This window comes from Anomaloglossus baeobatrachus, chromosome 5 (genome assembly GCF_048569485.1).
Source record: "Anomaloglossus baeobatrachus isolate aAnoBae1 chromosome 5, aAnoBae1.hap1, whole genome shotgun sequence".
Lineage (NCBI taxonomy): Eukaryota > Metazoa > Chordata > Amphibia > Anura > Aromobatidae > Anomaloglossus > Anomaloglossus baeobatrachus.
This window is the reverse complement of record NC_134357.1, coordinates 553,054,298-553,069,029: the sequence shown is the minus strand read 5'-3', so window position 1 is coordinate 553,069,029 and position 14,732 is coordinate 553,054,298. Positions and strand designations below refer to the sequence as shown.

At 47.7% G+C, this 14,732-nt stretch overlaps 1 protein-coding gene across 1 annotated transcript in view; it reads left to right on the top strand.

The window, feature by feature from the left end:
- The first annotated feature begins 2,777 nt into the window (after positions 1 to 2,777).
- Positions 2,778 to 14,732, top strand: part of LOC142312266 (oocyte zinc finger protein XlCOF29-like) — a 30,699-nt gene continuing 18,744 nt past the window's right edge. The window contains exon 1 of the mRNA XM_075351198.1: positions 2,778 to 2,858. The gene's annotated coding sequence lies outside the window, so the exon portion shown is untranslated. The remainder of the gene's footprint in view (positions 2,859 to 14,732) is intronic.

Genomic DNA, 14,732 nt, shown 5'->3' with positions numbered 1-14,732 from the left:
CGGAGGTAAACCGCGAAATACCGCAGGGAATAACGCAGGAAAACGCAGTGAACCGCACAGAATTTGCTGCCTGCGTTATTCCCTGCGGGATTTCACGATTAACATTGGAGTCAATGGAGTGAAATCCCGCAGCGATGTGCGGAAAAGAAGTGACATGCACTTGTTTTTGCTGCGGGAATCCCGCAGCAAAACATTCAGCTGTCAAATTCCGCCCAGTGCGCACAGGATTTTTTTGCCCATAGGTTTTGCTGGTGATTCACTGCAGAGATGTTATGAACATTTACTGCAGCGAAACATGCAGCAAAGCCGCGGCAAAATCCGCGGAAAAATCCGGTAAGTGCGCACAGGGCCTTAGGAACACTTTATACCCTCCAGGGAGACCAATGGTGTCAGGTAATGAAAGCAGAGGAGACTCCGTTCCATTAATTCCTTAATCAATTAATTTAATGTAATCAATGTAACGTCATACACACGTGGCTCAGTACACATTGTAGATACGCAGCTCTGCTCCATACACAGCGTACATATGCGCCTCTGCTCCTTACACCTCGTACACGCGCGGCTCCGCTCCTTACACATCGTACACGCGCGGCTCCGCTCCATACACATCGTACACGCGCGGCTCCGCTCCATACACATCGTACACGCGCGGGCTCCGCTCCATACACATCGTACACGCGCGGCTCCGCTCCTTACACATCGTACACGCGCGGCTCCGCTCCTTACACATCGTACACGCGCGGCTCCGCTCCTTACACATCGTACACGCGCGGCTCCGCTCCATACACATCGTACACGCGCGCCTCCGCTCCTTACACATCGTACACGCGCGCCTCCGCTCCTTACACATCGTACACGCGCGCCTCCGCTCCTTACACATCGTACACGCGCGCCTCCGCTCCTTACACATCGTACACGCGCGCCTCCGCTCCTTACACATCGTACACGCGCGCCTCCGCTCCTTACACATCGTACACGCGCGCCTCCGCTCCTTACACATCGTACACGCGCGCCTCCGCTCCTTACACATCGTACACGCGCGCCTCCGCTCCTTACACATCGTACACGCGCGCCTCCGCTCCTTACACATCGTACACGCGCGCCTCCGCTCCTTACACATCGTACACGCGCGCCTCCGCTCCTTACACATCGTACACGCGCGCCTCCGCTCCTTACACATCGTACACGCGCGCCTCCGCTCCTTACACATCGTACACGCGCGCCTCCGCTCCTTACACATCGTACACGCGCGCCTCCGCTCCTTACACATCGTACACGCGCGGCTCCGCTCCTTACACCTCGTACACGCGCGGCTCCGCTCCTTACACCTCGTACACGCGCGGCTCCGCTCCTTACACCTCGTACACGCGCGGCTCCGCTCCTTACACCTCGTACACGCGCGGCTCCGCTCCTTACACCTCGTACACGCGCGGCTCCGCTCCTTACACCTCGTACACGCGCGGCTCCGCTCCTTACACATCGTACACGCGCGGCTCCGCTCCTTACACATCGTACACGCGCGGCTCCGCTCCTTACACATCGTACACGCGCGGCTCCGCTCCTTACACATCGTACACGCGCGGCTCCGCTCCTTACACATCGTACACGCGCGGCTCCGCTCCTTACACATCGTACACGCGCGGCTCCGCTCCTTACACATCGTACACGCGCGGCTCCGCTCCTTACACATCGTACACGCGCGGCTCCGCTCCTTACACATCGTACACGCGCGGCTCCGCTCCTTACACATCGTACACGCGCGGCTCCGCTCCTTACACATCGTACACGCGCGGCTCCGCTCCTTACACATCGTACACGCGCGGCTCCGCTCCTTACACATCGTACACGCGCGGCTCCGCTCCTTACACATCGTACACGCGCGGCTCCGCTCCTTACACATCGTACACGCGCGGCTCCGCTCCTTACACATCGTACACGCGCGGCTCCGCTCCTTACACCTCGTACACGCGCGGCTCCGCTCCTTACACATCGTACACGTGCGGCTCCGCTCCTTACACATCGTACACGTGCGGCTCCGCTCCTTACACATCGTACAAGCGCGGCTCCGCTCCTTACACCTCGTAGACGCGCGGCTCCGCTCCTTACACCTCGTACACGCGCGGCTCCGCCCTTACACCTCCTTACACCTCGTACACGCGCGGCTCCGCTCCTTACACATCGTACACGCGCGGCTCCGCTCCTTACACATCGTACACGCGCGGCTCCGCTCCTTACACCTCGTACACGCGCGGCTCCGCTCCTTACACATCGTACACGTGCGGCTCCGCTCCTTACACATCGTACACGTGCGGCTCCGCTCCTTACACATCGTACAAGCGCGGCTCCGCTCCTTACACCTCGTAGACGCGCGGCTCCGCTCCTTACACCTCGTACACGCGCGGCTCCGCTCCTTACACCTCGTACACGCGCGGCTCCGCTCCTTACACATCGTACACGCGCGGCTCCGCTCCTTACACATCGTACACGCGCGGCTCCGCTCCTTACACATCGTACACGCGCGGCTCCGCTCCTTACACATCGTACACGCGCGGCTCTGTGTACACATGTAGTGATCAGCCTCTGCAAAAAACTGAATTACAATGCTCCACTCTGATCTGTGTGCACTCGGATCAGTCCAGCCCCCCTGCAGCTCGCTGTGTGTTGGTTTAGTCCTTGTTGTGGAATGTGGAGCTGGAGATAACGCTGTCTGTGGAGGGAAGAGACTGAGTGTGTGACCCTGAGAGGCGGGAATACGGCCGCCCCCGACCCGGAAAAGGACGGAAATATTACAGAGAGGACAACACAACAAACTCCGCTCCACCGGCACCAGGCAGCAGCTCCCGCCTCTCTCCAGCGCTGTGAGTGTCACCCCGGGGTCCCCTGCGCTCCGGTATAGAGCGGCCCCGTTAGTGTGACGCGTCCACATGGTCTCAGGTCTGACCCGTCATGGCTGGCCTGACCCGGCTCCGTGACCCCCGTCTGTGTCAGTTACTATGGGGATGTTGGGTGTAGTAGTTGTCTGGTGACGCCACCTGTGATGTGCGGCCAGGGATTAGCCGCCGCTGCAGGACGTCTCTCACCGGGGCTGAGCAGGGATGGTTTAGCTCTCCACAGGCAGAACGAGGCCCCCGGATGATGGGAGTAGTAGTCTCGCCGATGGCAGCGGGGCGCAAGGCTTGCGGCAAATAAAGGGCAACACACGGGGGTGCAGTCAAAGTTGTTTCCTCACGGATAAAGTGCCTTCCTGGGATGCCAAGCTCTGCTGTCATGGGCTCCTGACGATCCCGGAGGTCAGAGGACAAGGCCGGGGCCGTGCCATGTGAGCTCTTCCTCCTTGCGCTGTGGTCAATCCCTCTGACATAAAGTTCCTCAGGGACTTCTGTCCTGTAGTTAAGATTTCTACCCATATGTAGGCAACGTGAGTCACTTATAGAGCCAGGAGCAGGGTTCGGTCCAATCTGCTGCTGTGATCCGGGCTCTGTGGTGGGCGAAGGGACATACAATCCCCTTCCTGGCGGATTCTGATGGCGCACTTGAAGTGTCAGCCACCCTAGGGCTCCGCACCCTGAATGCGCTGATCCCGAGGGGGCTTCTGGGCTCCCCTCTCGGCGACCGTGTACTCCTCTGTCTTCCTTGCTTTCCTGTCTGCCCCGTGCTGACTGACTGACTCAGTGTGGTGCTGTTCCCTTTTACAAGAGTGGAAGCCCTGCCCCCCCCCCCCCCCCCCCCCCCCCCCCGGTTGTCTACGCTAATGGATCAGGAATCCCATATTAATGATGCTGTCCCCTGTGACCACCCCAGCTCAATACCAGCGGGAGAGCCCCCTTCTCACTGAGTGTTATTTGTTGGTGATTGGCACCGGTGTATGACCCCTTGCTTACCCGGGATAAGCACTGCACCTTAAGTGAGGTGCAGTACCCTGTGGCGCCTGAAGCTTCAAGGGTGCCACAAGTGCGGTGTAGCAATGCTCCCCCAGTTACTGTAATAAATATTCTGGCATTCAGTAATGCCGGGACTGTTTTTGTCTCATCTACTGCACTGTATTTTGTTTCTCTGTCCAGCAGTGTCCCCCACACACGCGGCTCCACTCTGTACATATCATACACACACACGGCTCCGCTCTGCACATATTGTACACAAGAGGCTCTGCTCCATATGCGGCTCCGCTGTGTACACACTCCGTTCTGATACATCCACACTGTAGATCCCTCCTGACTAAAGATGAGCAGACCCGGGGAAGTTCGGGTTCTGCGAGATCAGCCGGACTTTAGATAAAGGTCTTTTCTGTCCCCGGACTTGACCTGAACCTCATTGGAAGTCACTGATTGGGCAGTTTGGGTCTCCGCCCACATGCAGCCATAACCAGAGCACGGTAGGATTTTTCATATGTATGTATATTGTGCATATTACATCTGATAACGCTGATTTCCCCCAGTGCGAGGCTCATACACTACAAGCGGCTCCACTGGGCTGAGCACCGAGTATATCCCAGCACAGCGCTGCTTCCTCCAGTGGTCACATATGATCAGCACCCGGACTCCATCACTGATCGTTTTTCTCTCGGTCTTCTATGTCTCTCTCCCACCCCCTCTCTCATACTCACCGATCACTGGGCGCGGCGCTGCATGTCTGTCACACTGCTCTGGCGGCTTCTCTTTGAAAATGCCGGCCGCTCATTATTCCATCTCATATTCCCTGCTTCCCCCGCCCACCGGCGCCTATGATTGGTTGCAGTCAGAAGCGCCCCCACGCAACCAATCACAACCGCTGGTGAGCGGGTCTATGTAGTGCAGTAAAATAAATTTAAAAAACGGCGTGCGGTTCCCCCTAATTTTGATACCAGCCAAGGTAAAGTCACACAGCTGAAGGCTGGTATTCTCAGGATGGGGAGCCCCACGTTATGGGGAGCCCCCTAGCCTAAAAATATCAGCCAGCAGCCGCCCGGAATTGCCGCATCCATTAGATGCGACAGTCCCGGAACTCTACTCGACTCATCCCGAATTGCCCTGGTGCGGTGGCAATCGGGGTAATAAGGAGTTAATGGCAGCAGCCCATAGCTGCCACTAAGTCTTAGGTTAATCATGGCAAGCGTCTATGAGACATCCCCAATGATTAACCTGTAATTGAAAGTAAATAGACACATATACCCAAAAAAATACTTTATTTAGAATAAAAGACAAAAAACACCCTCTTTCACCACTTTTTTTAACCCCCAAATACCCCTCCAGGTCCGACGTAATCCTCACAAGGTCCCACGAAGCTTTCAGCTCCGCTACATGAAGCTGACCGGAGCGGGAGTAGAACACCGCCGCTCCTGTGAGCTCCATGTAGAAACTGAAGTGAATCACTCTGTCAGCGGGGACATCACTGAGGTTGTGCTGGTGTGTGCGGTGATGATGCGTGCGGTAGTGCCAGGGTGTGTGCGGTGATGGTAGGTGCGGTAGTGCCGGGGTGTGTGTGGAGATGATAGGTGCGGTAGTGCCGGGGTGTGTGCGGTGATGATGGGGGCGGTAGTGCCAGGGTTCTCTCACTCTCTCTTCTTCAATGAATCCCGGTGATTCTGAGAATGGGGTTTTTGTGACATATTGTACTTCATGATAGTGGTAAATTTAAAGAAGTTATCCAGTTACCAAAACTGTTTTGTTGTTTTTTCCTCATAAATCTTGCTGATATGTGCCTGTCTACACATCTTTATTTTTTTATTTCAGCAATATTACCTTTTATCATGCTGTAGCAGCACATCCTCATTGCTGGCTCCAGCTCTGATGGGTTCAGTTCCTACAACTTCCATGATCCTTTGCGGTGGCCTGTACCTCACACCCACTTAGATCTCCACCCAAACCCCTCCCTGTCACCTTTCCTGTGTCTGCAGCTGCTGCATGTTATTCAACCACAAAGAGTGACCACATCAGCTCCAAGCTCTGCACAACCAGGGGAAGAAAGCGGCCATCTTCTGCTCGTTTTGACAGAGTTCATAGTGTGTGCGTGCATATATGTATACAGATATTATGATTGGTCAGCGCAACATGTGAAAATTAAATAATTGAAAAAAGAAATGATATGGGGGTCCATATATATATTATAATATATATATATATATATATATATATATATATATATATATGTATGTATCTATCTATATATATATATATATAATATATATATATATATATATATATATATATATATATATATAATGTGTATCTATATCTGTACTACCCAGCTTCGCCCGGGTTAATAGCTGCTTTTAACACAGTAGAATGTATTAACAAAAATGTATTCTGCACACAAAAACCACAAAACAAATAGAAATGTAATTATTAAAAGGCAAAAACTAAGCTAATCGAAGCATTTCACAACATTATATTTCAACACCACAGATATTCCACACAGGTTTAACTAAATTGGCCAAGTACTGTGCTCCGTCTGTCTCTTTCCCCGTCTCCTCACCATCTTATTACCTCACGTATAAGCTTCTTATACTATGAATGTCTTTTGTTCCTATAGCAACCACTCACAGCTCCTACTAATAACCTGTAGTTCCAGGCTCCATTTACTTTAAAGGCAACCTGTCACCAGAATTTTCGCAATTAAACTAAAAGAATCCCCCTCTGCAGCTCCTGAGCTGCATTCTAGAAACGTTCCTCCTGCTACTGTGCCCCCTTTCAGACCTAAAAGACTTTATAAAATCTTACCTTTTGCTATGGTAACGATGGTTTATGGTCACGGGGGCGGGCTGTTTTTCGTCTGTTATCCCCCCTCCTGCCGCTCTTTGCCATCCCCCATTGTTCATTTGCATACATGATGCCACCGCCCTCATATAACACAGTTCGCCTGAGTTTTCGCGCATGTCCAGTGGCACTAGCGCGGGGCTGAGCATTGTTGCACATTGCGAGCGCTGGTGAGGTTATTGCGCAGGCGCGAGATTATGGGCGGCGCTGGAAATGTCATCACCAGCGTCATCCAAGTACCCGCCCATAATCTGGCGCCTGCGCAATAACCTCACCAGCGCTAGCAATGTGCACAATGCAGGCGTGAGATTATGGGAGGGTACTTGGATGACGCTGGTGATGACATTTCCAGCGCCGCCCATAATCTCGCGCCTGCGCAATAACCTCACCAGCGCTAGCAATGTGCACAATGCAGGCGTGAGATTATGGGAGGGTACTTGGATGACGCTGGTGATGACATTTCCAGCGCCGCCCATAATCTCGCGCCTGCGCAATAACCTCACCAGCGCTCGCAATGTACAACAATGCTCAGCCCCACGCTAGTGCCACTGGGCATGCGTGAGAACTCAGGCGAACTGCGTTACATGACGTCGGTGGCATCATGTATGCAAATGGACGATGGGGACGGCGAAGAGCGGCAGGAGGGGGGATAACAGACGAAAAACAGCCCGCCCCCGTGACCAAATAACATTATTACCATAGCAAAAGGTAATATTTTATAAAATCTTTATTTAGGTCTGAAAGGGGGCACAGTAGCAAGAGGAACCTTTCTAGAATGCAGCCCAGGAGCTGCAGAGGGGGATTCTTTTAGTTTAGAAAATTCTGGTGACAGGTTCCCTTTAATGGAGGCATGTTTTTTGGAGAGTAACTAAAGCGCGGGGTTAAATTTTCCTGTCAAAACAGTCTACGACGTTCCCTGGGTCACATGAGGTGTCTGTAGAAAATTTTGTGATTGTAAATGTGACGGTGCGGATACACTTTTCGTTTCACTTTTTCCCCATTATGTAGATAGGGGCAAAATTGATTGGTAAATTGGAACGCGTGGGGTTAAAATTTCGCCTCACAATATAGCCTATATATATATATATATATATATATATATATATATATATATATATATATATATATATATATATATATATATATATATATATATAGGCTATATTGTGAGGCGAAATTTTAACCCCACGCGTTCCAATTTACCAATCAATTTTGATACACTTTTCGTTTCACTTTTTGCCCATTATGTAGATAGGGGCAAAATTGATTGGTAAATTGGAACGCGTGGGGTTAAAATTTCGCCTCACAATATAGCATATATATATATATATATATATATATATATATATATATATATATATATATATATATATATATATATATATATATATATATATATATATATATATATATATATATATATATATATATATATATATATATATATATATATATATATATATACACAATGGAACCTTTGTTTACAAGAACAATCCGTTCTTGTAAATGCTCACCTTCTCTTCCGTTCCATCACCGGTCTCCCGATTCTTGTAGTTCGCCGGTACAGGATGTGTATTGGGTAACCATTGCGATGATGGAGGAACTTCCGTTGTCAGCCACTTCTCAAAGGCAGCACGCTGAATAATCAGAGGCAAGCGACTCCTGCCTTTTACGTCAGCGCTCTGGCAGCGGACGTTCCTTCATTGTCGCAATGGTTACCCGATACACATCCTGTACCGGCGAACTACAAGAACCAGGAGGCTGGCGATGGAACGGAAGGTAAGGTGAGCATATTGTGTGTGTTTCTGTGTGTTTGTGCTTGTGTGGAATGGCAAAATAGGGGACCAGGATGGGACATTGTACAAGTTATGGAACGAATTGTCTGAGCTTGCAATATTTCCTATGAGAAATTTTGCTTTGCTAGACGAGTAACTAGCACTAGAACGGATTGTTCTTGTAAACAAAGGTTCCATTGTGTATATGTGTGTGTGTGTGTGTCTATATATATCTATATATATATATATATATATATATATATATATATATATATATATATATATATATATATATATATATATATATATATATATATATATATATATATATATATATATATATATATATATTATAAATTTCAGAACAAGCGCAGGTAAGGGTGCAGTCACACCTGCGTATAAAATATACTTGTAGCGCCGTTGTTGCTGTGGAAGTGACTCGGAGTCAGATGCGAGTGCTTTTCCGCCCCCTCGCCTAGTCTCCTTGTGTTGTCCATGTGTCGTCCATATCATCCGTGTGGTATGCATTTTTACCTTGGAGTTTTCAAAACAGTCAAAAGCTAGATAAAAAAACTGAATAGACAGATACTGGATAGTCAACAGATGACTGGATAGATATTCTAGATAGTGTGCAACACATGTGTATAATGTCTCACCCCTTGCACATTGTACACTTGCACCCATTGCATTTCATGTGACACTAAAGGGTGTTTAGCCTTGCTTTTTAGTCCTAAATGTAATATTTTCCCCATGAAACGACCTGGGGTTCCCCCTATTTTTGGTAGCTAGCGAAGGCGAAACAGACAGCAGCCGGCAGCTTCACCTTGGCTGATATTTTATTTAAAATGAAATAATTTAAAACAAAAAAAAAAACGTAGAGTCCCCTTCCCCAAATTAGATCACCAGCCAAGGTACAGCAGACAGCTGTAGCCTGGTATTCTCAGCCTGGGGAGGCCCATAATTATTGGGCCCTCCCAAGCCTAAAAATATAAGGCCGCAGCCGCCACAGAAGTGGTGCATTCATTGGATGCACCAATCCGAGCACTTCACCCTAGCTCTAGCCATTGCCCTGGTGCGGTGGAAAAGGGGGTAATAAAAGGGGTTGATATCAGCTGTGAATTGCCAGCTGACAAAGTCCTAGTATTAGTAATGGTGGGCGAATCAGATACCCCCCATTACTGATCCAGTAGTTGAACAAAAAAAAAAAAAAAAAACATTTTATTTGGACGAACACCGCCCAATTACAGCCCTCGTTCACCATTTTATTAAAATTTAAAAATAAATAAATGTCAAACATAATCCATAGGTCCCACGACGATTCACAAAAGCAAACCTGAAACACATCAAAAGAAAAAGTTATTACAGAAATAAAGACAAGACGCCCTCACTCACCAATTTATTCCCCTGCAAAATCCGTAATCCGGGTCTGGCGTAAACCAATAAGGGGGTCCCACGACGATCCATACTCACTGTCCCAGTCAATGAAGAAGAGAACATTCTCCATTAGCTGGGAGAGCTGCACTGCTCTGTTCCCTGCGCTGGTCTGGTCTGCTCTGCGTCCCCCTGCGCTGCTCTGCTCACCCGCACTGCTCTGCCTCCCCTGCACTGTTCTGTTCCTTGCGCTGCTCTGTGTTCCACTGCTCTTCTCTCTCCCGCATTGCTCTCTGCACAACTGCACTGCTCTGCCTCCCCTGCGATGCTCTGTCCCCTGCGCTGCCTCCTCCATACTGCTCTCTGCCCATTTTCACTGCTCTGCCTCCCCTGTGATGCTCTGTTCTCTGTGCTGCCTCCCTCTCAATGCTCTCTGCTCATCCACACTGTTCTACCCCCCCCTCCCTCTGATCATCTACACTGCTCTTTGCTCTGCACACACCCACTGCACTCTGCCTCCCCCCACGATGCTCTGCACCCCTACCGCTCTCTGCTGCCCTCCGCGATGCTCTGCCTCCCATTGCTCAGCCTCCCCTGCACTGCTCTCTGTTCATCCACATTGCTCTCTGCCTCCCCCGCAATGCTCTCTGCACAGCTGCACTGCTCTCTGCTCATCACCCGCCTCCCCGTTCTGTGCGATAATATACTCACCCAACATGACTCCTCCTTACAGCTTTTAGCACAACCCAAGTATTCTCTGTCCCACTGAATGTCTAGATCGTTAAAATCACCCATAATAAGGACCTGATTATTATTATTTGTTGCCATTTCAATTTGATTTATCATTTCACCCTCTACCTGTTCAGGTATGTTAGGAGTTTTATAGCAAACTCCAGTTAGCATCTTTCCATTATTCCCCTCCCCATGTACACTTACCCATACTGACTCTACATTGTCACAACTCCCCCCTACGTGGTCATTGAGCACAGGTCTTTGGTTAGATTTTTTTTTTCTTTATTGTCCTTCATGAATGTAGTATAACCCTGTATGTTTGTCACCCAGTCATGGCTCTCATCCAGCCATGAATTGGAGACTTATGTTAACCATGGATTATGATGTGGTGGGCATTACGGAAAATGCCCACCACATCATAATCCATGGTTAACATAAGTCTCCAATTCATTCATTTTGTTTGCAAGACTTCTTGCATTTGCCAGTAGACATTTAATACTAATAATATAATCCTTACTCCGTGCCTCCCTACATTCCTTGCATGTCCCAGCCCCCCCTAAACCTTCATTGATACCTACTGTCTCACTGCTCTATCTATCCCCTTATTTGCTCCATTACCCTCCCTGCCCCCAGATCCTAGTTTAAAAGCTCCTCCATCCTTCTGATTATTTTCTCCCCCAGCACAGCTGCACCCTCCCCATTGAGGTGCAGCCCGTCCCTACCGTAGAGCCTGTAGATGACTGAGAAGTAGAGTTGAGATTTAGTTGGAATGGTTTGCGAATGCTATGTCACATTGGCAGAGTCCCTGAGGTTCCCGAGCAGCCACAAGTGACCCTGTTTTACAAACTGCACCCCTCAATGAATTCATCCAGGGAGCATATTAACACTACAGGTGTGTCACAAAATGTTATACTATTGGGCGGTGAAGAAAAAATAATTTCATTCTTACCACTGTTAAAAATATACTCTTTAATATATTTTTCTTCAAATACGTGATAAGCGCATGAAAGAAAGAACTTCAAAAAATGTAAAAATAAATGTATTTTATATCTGATAAAAATGGTTGCCAAATTATAAAGTTGCAGTTCAGTTACAGAAAGGAAAAATAATATTCTTCGTTAGCTTACGTAAAAGAGTTTAATTAGTCCATATTAATCAATAGAAATATTCATCCATCTTTCCTTGGTTCCTGAATGGTAAGGCAAAGATGATATGCTGTAGGCCTGACAGGCATGTCTTGCTTCGTGGAGGGCTGGATGGAGGGATCAAAGGAACAGGCTCTCCATAGCCTGACATGTGAGAGAGCGCGAGGCGCCCCTCCCTCCGTGTCATATTTATACAGCTGTCCAAACCCATATAGGGTTATTCTGTTGAGCACAGTTACACATGATGTAATCCTCCATCTGGAAATATATATATATATATATATATATATATATATAATATATATATACCGTATTTTTCGGACCATAAGACGCACTTTTTTTCCCCCAAATGTTGGGGGAAAGTGGGGGGTGCGTCTAATGGTCTGAATGTAGGGCATGGCTGCGGGGAATGAGGGTGGAGCGGGTCATCGGGGCACGAACAGGCAGCAGCAGCGCCTGCCGTGACCACGTGGGCCCGCTCATTACATATGCACGCCCATCCTCCCGCCCATCTCTCAGCGCTGACAGGTGGGCGGGGTGATGAGCGGGGACGCACGCGAAGTAAACAGCCAGCCGTGATCACCCCTGGCAACTACAGCCAGGAGTGATCATGTGCGGCTATATTCACTGCTCACCGCGCATCATCATCAGCGCGGGGTGCAGTGAATCAGTGCACATTACTCACCGTTCCCCGCAGCACCGCGATGTCCTCCTGATTGCCGGCCGCGCTGTGTAGAGACTAACGGGGCTCACAGCGATGACGTCATCGCTGTGCGCACGTGTCCACACAGCATCGCCGGCACAGACAGAAGGAGATCGCGGTGCAGCAGGGAGCGAGGCCGGCTCCACACAGCGCTGCCGGCACAGACGGAGGAGGAGCGACGCTGCGTGGAGCGAGGAAAGGTGAATATAAATGTTTATTTTATTTTTTTTATGTGTGGTGAGCAGGATGATGGGGCACATGTGAGCAGGATGATGGGGCACATGTGAGCAGGATGATGGGGCACATGTGAGCAGGATGATGGGGCACATGTGAGCAGGATGATGGGGCACATGTGAGCAGGATGATGGGGCACATGTGAGCAGGATGATGGGGCACATGTGAGCAGGATGAGGGACACACACACACACACACACACACACACACACACACACACACACACACACACACACACACACACACACACACACACACACACACATACATACATACATACATACATACATACATACATACATACATACATACATACATACACATATATATATACATATACACACATACACACATACACACATACACACACACATACACACACACACACACATACACACACACATACACACACACACACACATACACACACATACACACACACATATACACACACACACATTATATATATATATATATATATATAATATATATATATATATATTACACATTTGGTTTTGCCCTGTTCAGAAACGCTCCATCTATCAAAATATAAAATCAATTAATCTGATCGGTAAGTGGCGTAGTGGCAAACAAATTTCAAATGCCAGTATAGTTTTTTGGTCACCATAAATTTTGCGCAAAATGCAATAACAGATGATCAAAACATAGCATCTGCACAGAAATGTTACCGTTAACATCAGCTCAAGGCGCAAAAAATAAGCCATCACTGAGTCATAAATCCCAAAAAATGAGACCACTACAGGTTTTGGAAAATTGTGCAAAACTTGCGCCACTTTTTTTGGACAAACTTGTGATTTTTTATTTTAACCCCTTAGATAAAAATAAACCTATTCATGTTTGGTGTCTACAAACTTGTATCAACCTGAGGCATCACACAAACACATCAATTTGACTGTATAGTGAACACTGTAAATAAAATATCCCAAAAATTATTGTGCGATCGCATTTTTTTTGCTGTTTTTCCACACTGACATTTTTTTCCAGTACGCTATATGGTAAAACTTATGGTTTCATTTAAAAGTACAGCTTGTCCCACAAAAAAACAAGTCTTCATATGGCAAGATTGACAGGAAAATAAAAAAGTTACGGCTCTCTGAATAAAGGGGGGAAAAAAAACAAAAACTGAAAAACGTCCAGGGGTGAAGGGGCTAGTTGTATTCCTCTGGACACCGGAGATTAATGTGCAGATGCCGTGCAGGTTTTAAATGCTACTGACCTGCAGAAACATCCCCCCCCCCACCCCCCATACCTAGAGTGTAATAGCATTTTTGCATGTGACAGGTTCCCTTTAAGGCTATGTTCACACACTGCGTTTTTTACCTGCGTTTTGGGTCCGTTTTTGCTGCAGAAATTTCTTGAGAAATTCTTGTAACCTTTCTGAAGACATTCCCCAGCAAAAACTATGGCAAAAAAAATTAGCTGTGCACACACTGCGTTTTTTTCTTAAGAAAATTCTTTCAGTAGATTTTCTTAAGAAAAAGAATGAGCATGTCACTACTTTTCTGCAGCTAACTGCGTTTTTTGCCATAGATAATTGGCACAATAACGCAGGGAGCAACCAGCGGTAAAAACGCACCAAAAACGCACCGAAAACGCGGCAAAAAACGCAGGTGCGTTTTTGGTGCGTTTTTTAACACAGGTGCACTCTTAAGAAATTTCTTAAGAAATTTCTTAAGAAAAATCATTTTTCTAGTGTGAACATAGCCTAACCCTTCACCACCTAGCCTATTTTCACCTTCATGACATGGCCAATTGTTTTCAATTCTGACCAGTGTCACCTTTACGAGGTAATAACTCTGGAGCTTTAACGAATCCCGGTGATTCTGAGTCTTCATGTTAGTGGTAAATTACAACAATATTTTTTGCAATTATTTGTGAAATTGGAGGTTTGCTGAAAATTTAAAAAATTACGCAATATTCTAACTGAATTTTTATGCCGGTTTACTAAAGTTATGTCACACAAAATAGTTAATAAATAACATTTCCCACATGTCTACTTTACATCAGCAAAATTTTTTAA